We start from the raw sequence: 8,874 nt of genomic DNA on the forward strand, positions 1-8,874 counted from the left end.
AAGCCACCCGGTGAGCCAGCCCTGCTCACTTGACAGACCGGGAAACCAAGGGCCAAGAGCCACAGACATTTCTATAGCCATTCTCTCCGCGTTCCGGGACTCCCGTTCTAACTACAGCTGGCCATGCCCTTGGTCGTGGGCGGCCTGCTGGCCTCCACAACAGTTTCTGTTGTGGTCTGTTGAGCTGGAAGGTGCAGACCCAGCCAACCACCACCCAGATCCAGCCCACATCACTTTGGGCAAGGGCAGTCCCTGGCAGCCCTTCTACTTCCTTCAGGGCAGCCCCCGCCCGCTGTTCTTACAGTCACTCTGGTCCCAGGAAGCAGAAACTCCAATTCCTTCCAGCCAGGATTCTGGCCTCGGCAAGGTGGCCGCCTCTGGCCTTGTTCTGTGTCTCATTTCCCTTCCCAAGTCTCAGTTCTTCTAAGAGGTGTTTCCGTGGGTTCCTGTTCTGCTAAGGAGCCTGATACCTGGGCCCTGGCCTGGGACCAGGCCCTCTCCCTACCGCTTTGCTGGACATGACAAGGTGTGACGGTGTGGTGGGGAGACATCAGTCTGCAGCCCAGCTCCTCCACTTACTGTCTGTGTGACTATGGGCAAATCACTTAACCTAAGGAGCCCCGGCAGTGTGGTGGTTACTCCTTGGGCTGCGATCCGCATGGTCGACGGTTTGAAACCACCAGCAGCTCCTCGGGGGAAAGACTGGGCTTTCTACTCTCATCAACAGCGACAGCCTGGAAAACCCACGGGGGTGTATGTGGGGGTCACTATGAGTCAGCAATGACTCTGGCAGTGAGAGACAGTGAGGGCTACTCCTATATGTGTGTGCTGGGGGACGTAGACTACCTCTTACAGGAGAGTTTGAGACTGAATTGTGTCACAGATAGGTCAGGTGCCTAGAATAGGTTGGTGACCAGTCCCTAGTGTTACTGATCGGCGTTCTGTCTGATACTGCCAGCTGGGACCCTCCATATGTGTCTCCCATGCCTGTGTTGTTGCGTGCCACCTGCCCTGGTTTACCCATTCCAAGGACTTCACCCCCTTAATGGGACCCTTCATAAGGTCATCTCATGTTGTCACCCCAATGTCACAGTGAGGCCTGCCCGCCAGACCACGGACTCTCGGCGTGTGTTTGTCTTGCCGGTTCCCTTCAAAAGACCAGCTTCACCTCAACATGCTCTCATCCTCGGTAAACCCATTGCGGTCGTGTGGCTCGTGACTCCCAGAGGCCCTGCAGGGCTGCCCCCCAGGCTTTCTGGGGCTGTGATCCTGCAGAAGTGGACTGCCTCAGCCTTCTGCAGAGTACCGGGTGCATGGGAACAAACCCCTCACCCGCATGGCCATCAGCTGGGTGTGCCACTATTGTGCTACCAGGACTCCTGACCCCAACAGGCAGATGCCAAAACCCTCAAGGGATAAGGAGATAAACGGGTGGATGTGGCCCAACTACGTCTGGAGTACTGGTGACTAGTTGGGCTGCGAGCCGCAACCTCGGAGGTGCAGAACCACCAGCCGCGCCGAGGGAGAAAGACGGGGTTTTCTACTTCCATACAGGCACTGAAGCGCAAAGGGGCAGTTCTACCTGCCCTGTGGGGCTGCTGTGTGTCGGCATGACTCGATGGCAGGGAGTTTGTTTGTACTAGTCCGAAGAGATGACCATGCTTCTGGGCGCAGGGCACGGATGGAACCCTGGGAGTGTCCTTGCACCCGCGTCCCTGTGATAATTGTGGCGATGGGGCTGGGCTGGGTGGTGGGAGCCCAGAGGAAGGAGCAGCCCCCTCGGTTTCAGAGAAGCGAGGGTTAGGGGAGGCTTCACAAACCTGGGCTGTCGAAGGGCAAACCTTAGTCGTCTTGCTTTTTATTTCTTCCCGGATGAATTTTACAGTCACTTAACAGGCTCTTGAGGGGGGGAAACGGGGGTAGGGTGGGGCTCCAGAAACGAATGACCAAGCAGGGCTCATTCCAGGCATCTAGGTCTGGTTCAACACGGGCCCCAAGACCGAAAGTAGTAGCCAGAAACCATGACAATCAGAATGCCTCCGTATCTTGCCCAGGGCCGGGCATAGGATGAGTGTGCCAGAGAGGACCTGTTGGTCTACTTGGCGGTGGGAGAGAAAGAAGTAATTCTGTGTGCAATCTCAGCGTCGGGGAGTCCCCGGTGGTGCACACAGTGAAGTGCTGCACAAGTCATTCTCTGAAAGGCTGGGGATTCCAACCCGCCTGGCGGTCCAGCTCTGAGAGGCCACAGCCCGGAGAGCCCCGTGGAGCTGTCCCGTGTGCCCCGACAGTAATCAACAACAACAACAACACATCGTGAAGCCGGGTGTGTGGTGGCTCTCCTCCTGAGGCGGAGGATGGCCCAGGACCGGGAGGTGCCTGGCTCTGTTGTATAAGGGGGTAGGGGCCGGTGGGGGGTGGGGGTCACTGTGATTGAGAACGGACTGGCTGGCCCCAACAATGAGACGACAGCACCTGACGACATCAACCAACAGTAAGCCCCGAGCCAGAATCGACCCGATGGCAGTGCGTGTGGCGTGATGGCGAAGGGCTCGTACTCTTAGCCCCTCAATCGGATAGACTAGAACAGCGCCGTAGGGCTGGAAGCCAACCATCACAGCTGGTCGCCGGTGGGCGGTGGGCTTGACGTTGCTGACACTTCACCCCTGTGCCACTGGGGCTCAGTGAGTTGGAATGGAAGCCGTGGGTACGGGTCCGGCCTTTTGGTTTTGCGATAAAGTCTTGTTGGTGCGTGATCACCTACTAGGCCGGAGGGCTGGGCAGCCTAGGGAGCAGGGAGGCAGCTACAGAGCCGAGAGCTGCTCGTGCTCACAAAGAGGAACCGAACCCGAATGTCCCTGATCCCTCCTCTTCCTCAGCCCAGGTGAGCAGGTGCTTTGTCATCACAATATAGGAACAAACAGGGTGGAGACGAGGGATTGCTATAGGGAAGGAAGATGTGCAAATGACACCATTTCTATTCAAGGACAATGACAACATCTACGTGGCTGCTTCTGAGCATATGTAAGGGGAGGGTCAGTCGTCCGAAGCCCGTGCCCCGGTGCCCATGCCGAGGCCTTGGACACCCCAAGACAGACCTTGACAAAGCAGGAGAAAAGAGGCCGAGAACAACCCAGAAAAAATGGCGGGGAAGGAGCGCAAAGCAGGCTCTGGAAGTCTTTCTTACCGACAGGATGTAAATGAGGCCGGCGGGCAGCAGTGACTAAAACTGGGACAAAAGAGGAATTGGAAGGCCGGCAGCTTAAAACAGATCGACGTAAGGGGGAGACCTTCATTTATGGCAAATCTGGAGACGCAAACAATGGTGGAAGACATCATTTTAGCGTAAAAGGCTCTTGGGGAAAAGCTAGATACTGGTGTGGAGAAAGTGAGCTCGTGTTTATGATGTCTCACATCCTATGCTCTAAATTCTAGATGGAGTAAAACGTTACATCGGTTTGAAGGCCCCCTAAAAACTCAGAAGAAGCCGATGGAACCTGTATCCTTGCCGCAGAGAGCAAGTGTATGTGTGAAAATTCCAGAAAACAAACAAGCATCAGTGACAGTGGGATGTGCGCTCAGCTATAAATGAACAAAACCTGTAAAATAAAACTATAGGATTGGGCTGAAGGGGACAGTAATAGAAGAGCAAGGAAGTAGTGACCAGCCACTAGCACTGGCATCTTGTCCAAATTGTGCACAGAACCAGGAAAGATCTTGAAGGCAACTACTCAAGACGGGGTTGACCAAAGAGACCTAGCAACAGGCCATTTCATGGGAAGCCCAGATCAGATTCTGAGACATGGGAAGATGCTGTGCGTTTGTAAGCTGTGGCAGTTACATCATCCGCTGTCGACTTGAGGAAGGGTGGAGGGTGGGGCTTAGCCTGTCAACCAGGTCGCAGCTCGATGACCTTATTTGGAGGTACGCTGGAGATAAATAGCTCCCCGGAGGCCAGATACGCACTCTCTCCCTGCTTCGTCTTCCTGTTGACAAGCCACATGGAGACACAGTGATGGAGCCAGAGCCCTGGAGCTGGAGGAGCCACGTGGAGACCCATGCCAGCACTGAGATGCTTCCACTGCCACTGGATCCACAAGACTTTCCACCCACTGGCCTGTGATCTTGCTGCATTCAGCATCATTGCATGTGTTGCATGAGTCTGAAGAGGAATTTACAGACTGGTATCAGACATAGGGTCTAACGTCGGCCTTAAGGACTTGCTCTGGACTGGGCTGTTTTCTTAATATACAGTTACTCCTTGATAGAAAGCTTTTTCTTCTACACATGTGAGCATCTCTGAATTTTTTTCTCTAGTCCACCAGACCAACACATAACCCTCAAGGACATGGAGGTGAACACCACCCGGGATATTTCAGTTTGGCCTCTAACACCACGGGGCTTCCAAACGTTTGTGGGAACACAGAATGAAAAAAGACGAGAATTTTTTTCCATGAGCTTTTTGGAAGCCCTCTTGGATTAGTGACAGATAGATTGAATTGATAACCCCCACCCCCCAGTGTAGGCCTACTGACAAACAATTAGTGCTAATGAAAATGCCCAACATTGGACTTCAAGAGCAGAGACACTCTTCAATCTCTTTGGCCCGATATTTGCCCTTTTGGGAATATACTTGTTGCCCAAGGATGGGAAAAAACGGATGCTCCCTGTGTAGGCTAGGGGGATGGAAGAGGGCCAACATGCAGTGCATACCTGAGCCACGTGATCAGCGCATCTGAATCAGGTGTGACAGGGAGACGTGCACTCACCTGTGCTGATGACAACAAGTCGAGACCTTGGAATGCCTGACACTGGACGTGTTTTGGATCAGAGTGTCTCTCCTGTGAAAGACTGTTAGTGTCTTATGCGGGTTTTTGAAAGGAGCGGCCCTCGACAAACCCCTGCCTGGGAGTCCATCCTGACTCGCCCGGACCCAACAGAACTGAGCTGAGCTAAGCCCTAGTGCTTCTGAGTCTGCACAGACAGCTGGTAGCAGACAGCCTCATCTCTCTCCCCGGAGAGGCAGCCTGGCGTTTACCCCGCGGCACCACCAGGCGTCCTTAGAAGAAGCGGGGGAGGGTTCTGGTACTAAAAAGAGGAAGCTGGGGCAGCGCGCTGCCTTGAAGAGGCAGCGTGGGCACGGCCTCCCCGTGGAACTGGATTTGAGTCACCACGTCGTTGCCGTGCGGTTTGGGGCAAGTCATATGTCTCTTTCTCCAGTCCCCGTGTTTCTACCCCAAAGGAAGTCATGGTGACACCCACAAGTTAGAGCCCAGCAGTTGTTGGCTTCTGAGAAGTTGTTTGCGTTTTTTTTGCAATCACCCAGCTGTCTAGGGTGAGTGTTGGAGGCCCTTTCCCTGTGCTTCACCCCCTCTCTGCAGTCATGTCACAGACCCCCTCCTGACGTGGCAGGCGGCACAGGAGGAAGGGCCGGCAAACTCACCCCCAAACAAGGCGGCCAGCCCACAGAGCCATGGCCAGCCATCTAGACCAGGTGTCCCAGCGCCTATGAGATTTAGAGCCAAGAAACAGGTGCCCTTCCCGGGCCATCCCAGGCCGTTGCTGTTCCAGGGGCAGTCGAGCCTCTGCCGGCTCACGGGGACCTCCCATGTGCAGGGTGGAACCACACCATAGTGTTTGCAAGGCGGTGACCTCTTAGAACCAGATTGTAAGTCTGTCTTACGGGGTGCCTTGGCATGAGTTCAGACCATCAACCTTTTGGCTGGTACCGTGCTTAACTGTTTGCGCCACCCCAAGACTCCCCGGGGGTTGTGGTCCAACAAGAAATGGGGTGGACTTTGGAGAACATTGCATTGAGCAGACTCCAATTATTTAGACAGATGAACGTCGTTTAAAGGCTGGTTTGTGGACCAAGAAGACAGGTGGGGAAGGAGCGGCTTACTTGGTGTTTGGGACATTTTGGGGTCCAGATAATGACTTGTTGCGCGTCTCCAGGAAGTACTTGGAAGCCCCCGTCTGCCCACCGTCCCACCGTTACGTGGGACAGCCTCTCTGCCTGCCTCGTGTGTCCTGTCGTGCGGATCGCTCGGGGTGTTGTGCTTAGCTGTTCTTGGCTCTTCCAGTGGCCGCTTGTCAGGGTGTTCCCTGAATGTATGCCAGGAAGGACGTGGTGCTTCGTCTTGTGGGGGGATACGGAGCTGTCCGAATTACGGTCCCTGCCTCGGGGGAGTTTTCCCAGCCTGGAGGAGAAGGCAGGGACGATGATTTTAGGATGGGGGAGATGGAGGCTTTCGGCACAGTCTGACTACGGAGGAGTTGAGCGGAGCAATCAGTGGAGGTGGGTTCTGTGCTTCGAAATGAATGAGAGGCCCAGTTCTGAGACTATTAATGAGCAAGACAGTCACCTTATAGAGAATATAGGTGAGACAGAAAGCCCATTAGGAATGAAGAGTAGACTCCTCCAGCTCAGGGTTCCTGGGTGGTAGTAAGGGTTCCCACTCCACTGTTAACCTGATAGGTGACTGGTTTGAGGCCCCCTTCCCCCTCCACAGTGGCACCACGTGTGGGGTTAAGGGAGAGGGGTCTCCCACAAATCATCACAGGTCCAGTAGGCACAATTGTACAGCGATAATAAAGATTACAGTAAAGTCATAGAGAGCATGAGAGTTAGAGGAGAGATTGGAATAAATGGCGTCAGACACAATTCATGGTAGCATTGCTCACCTCCGCCCCGCTTGGTGGTCCTCGGGGGTGGGGGATGGGGGAACCCGGCCACAAGGGTAGGAGCAGCCTCAGGGGCCGAGAACGGGGAGCCTTTTTTATTGCTAATCAATCGTCATATATCTTTAGGGGGACATGATTACAGAATCACACGTCACAGGAAGGGGCAGTACAACAGGCATACACATTGTAGGAAGGGGATCTATGATAGGCATAAGCGTGACAGGAAGGGGATGAGCTAGGGGTGTGTCTATAGGAATGGGAAGGTCTAGGGGTTTACATGTGACAAGATGGGCTGACCCTAGATTCATGATGGCAGCCTAACCTTGGTCCTCCTTGGGCGGGTTTGACCTCTCTGGTGTCTCCTACAAGGAAACAGACAACTACTATCCTTATCAGAAGGGAGTGGGCCCTACTTGTTGTGGGATAAACAGTGGTGTCTGCTTGGTCTAGACAGCTGATAACTCTCAGGGAGAATGACCCACAATCCACTCCTGATGACCTCCAAGTGTACAGTCATGCTCAAGCAGCTAACTCTGGCATATATTTGGGGGAGACAGCGTGAGAGAAATCCTTCTGTTTCCCACCACCACGGAAGAAAGGCCTGGCGATCTGTTTCCAAAGCAAGGACAGCCCAGAGGACCCCAGGGGAGCATTTCTGCTCCGTACCTTGAGGGGCCTCCGGAGTTGGCGAGTGCCGCAGCAATGGGTTTGCCTTGCTTTGGGTTCCGGTGAAGGCAAAGGCCCCTGTGCTCGCAGGACTTGGGGGGCTTAAACCTCCTCAGCAGAGGGGCCCAGGACACTCTTTTGCCTCCTCTTCCCGGGTCCCTTCGTCTGCACGGCGTGCCCTCTCTGGAAGATGTGTCCCAGGCACCTGTGAGAGTTCATCTCCAGGGCAGGGGTGTTCTGAGGCTGAGCAGAGGGAAGGTGAAGGTCACAAGGGGGTTTGACTGGCAGGGAGCTGGGACCTGCCCACCACTATCAGACCCTACAGCCACGGCCCCATGGCCATGATCATGTAAACCAATCTCCTTGAGCCTCCATTGCACAGCCCTCCCCACCCCCCCAACACACATACACACACGTAAAATCGTCAAATGCCCTGCACCTGCCTCCCAGGAAGGTGGGGCGGTGACTGCGGTTAGGTATGGGCCATGCTTGGCACTTGGTAAGTCTTCTCCGCACGAGAGGGAGGGCTGCTGGCGGGTGTCCCTGGATGGTACAGACCTGGGTGGGCTTTGAGGTGCTCTGCTGCTGTCTGAAAGATCGGAGGTTCAAGTCCGCCCAGAGAGACCTGGAAAGAAAGGCCAGTTGATCTACTTCCCCCCAAAGGCCCGTCTCCCAAAGCCCTAAGAATCAGTTTTTTCCATGGGACCCCGGGGTCCCATGATTGGAGACAACCCGATGATACCTGGCTTACAGCTGTTCTCAGCGCTTCTTGCCAAGGGTCAGGCATGGTGCCTCTGTTGCAGGTGGTGTGCTCGCTTCTGGCCCAGCCTGCCTGGAGGTCAGTAACCATTCTGCTTACTCCCCATGTAACATGTGGGTGTTTCTCCCTGCCTGCCTCTCTGTCTCCCTCTTTCTCAACCCCTCGCTGTTGTCATGTCAAAGCAGCTAACCTTTATTAAGAGTCTTCTCTCTGTCAAGTGAACGCAGCTCTGGTGGCACAGTGGTGAAGTTCCCGGTGGCTAACCACTGCAAGGTTGGCAGTTCAGACCCACCAGCTGTTCTGCGGGAGAAAGATGTGGCAATCGGCTCCCTTAACAGTGTACAGCTTTGCAAACCCTTTGGGGCACTTCTATTCTGTCCTGTAGGGTTGCTTAATCAGCATGGGTGGATGGTGGATGCTTTTTATTCTATTTTTTCAAATGTTTAATATCTGAAAGGCATTTCGCTCTGTACACCCACTGTCACGGAGTCGATGCCGACTCATAGTGACCTTAAAGGACCTTAAAGCCTCTGAGTTTCTGAGGCTGTCTCTCTTGTTGGGAGTCGAAAATGCCGTCTTTCTCCCAAGGAGGGTGAGGTAGTTAGTGTATTGTGCCAACCTGGCCGATAAACACAGGTGGGGTTAATTGAAGGGCGGAGAGATAAATGGCTCTGTGAGCCTCGCCTTTCTAGTTCTCGGGTCTCTTGCTCTCTGATGGTTGGACCAGGGTGCAGCTGCCTTAGCCAGTTCCCTGCTTCAGCTGGCAA

Source organism: Echinops telfairi, unplaced genomic scaffold, assembly GCF_000313985.2.
Source record: "Echinops telfairi isolate 266 unplaced genomic scaffold, ASM31398v2 ScPeMD7_3533;HRSCAF=4204_1, whole genome shotgun sequence".
NCBI lineage: Eukaryota > Metazoa > Chordata > Mammalia > Afrosoricida > Tenrecidae > Echinops > Echinops telfairi.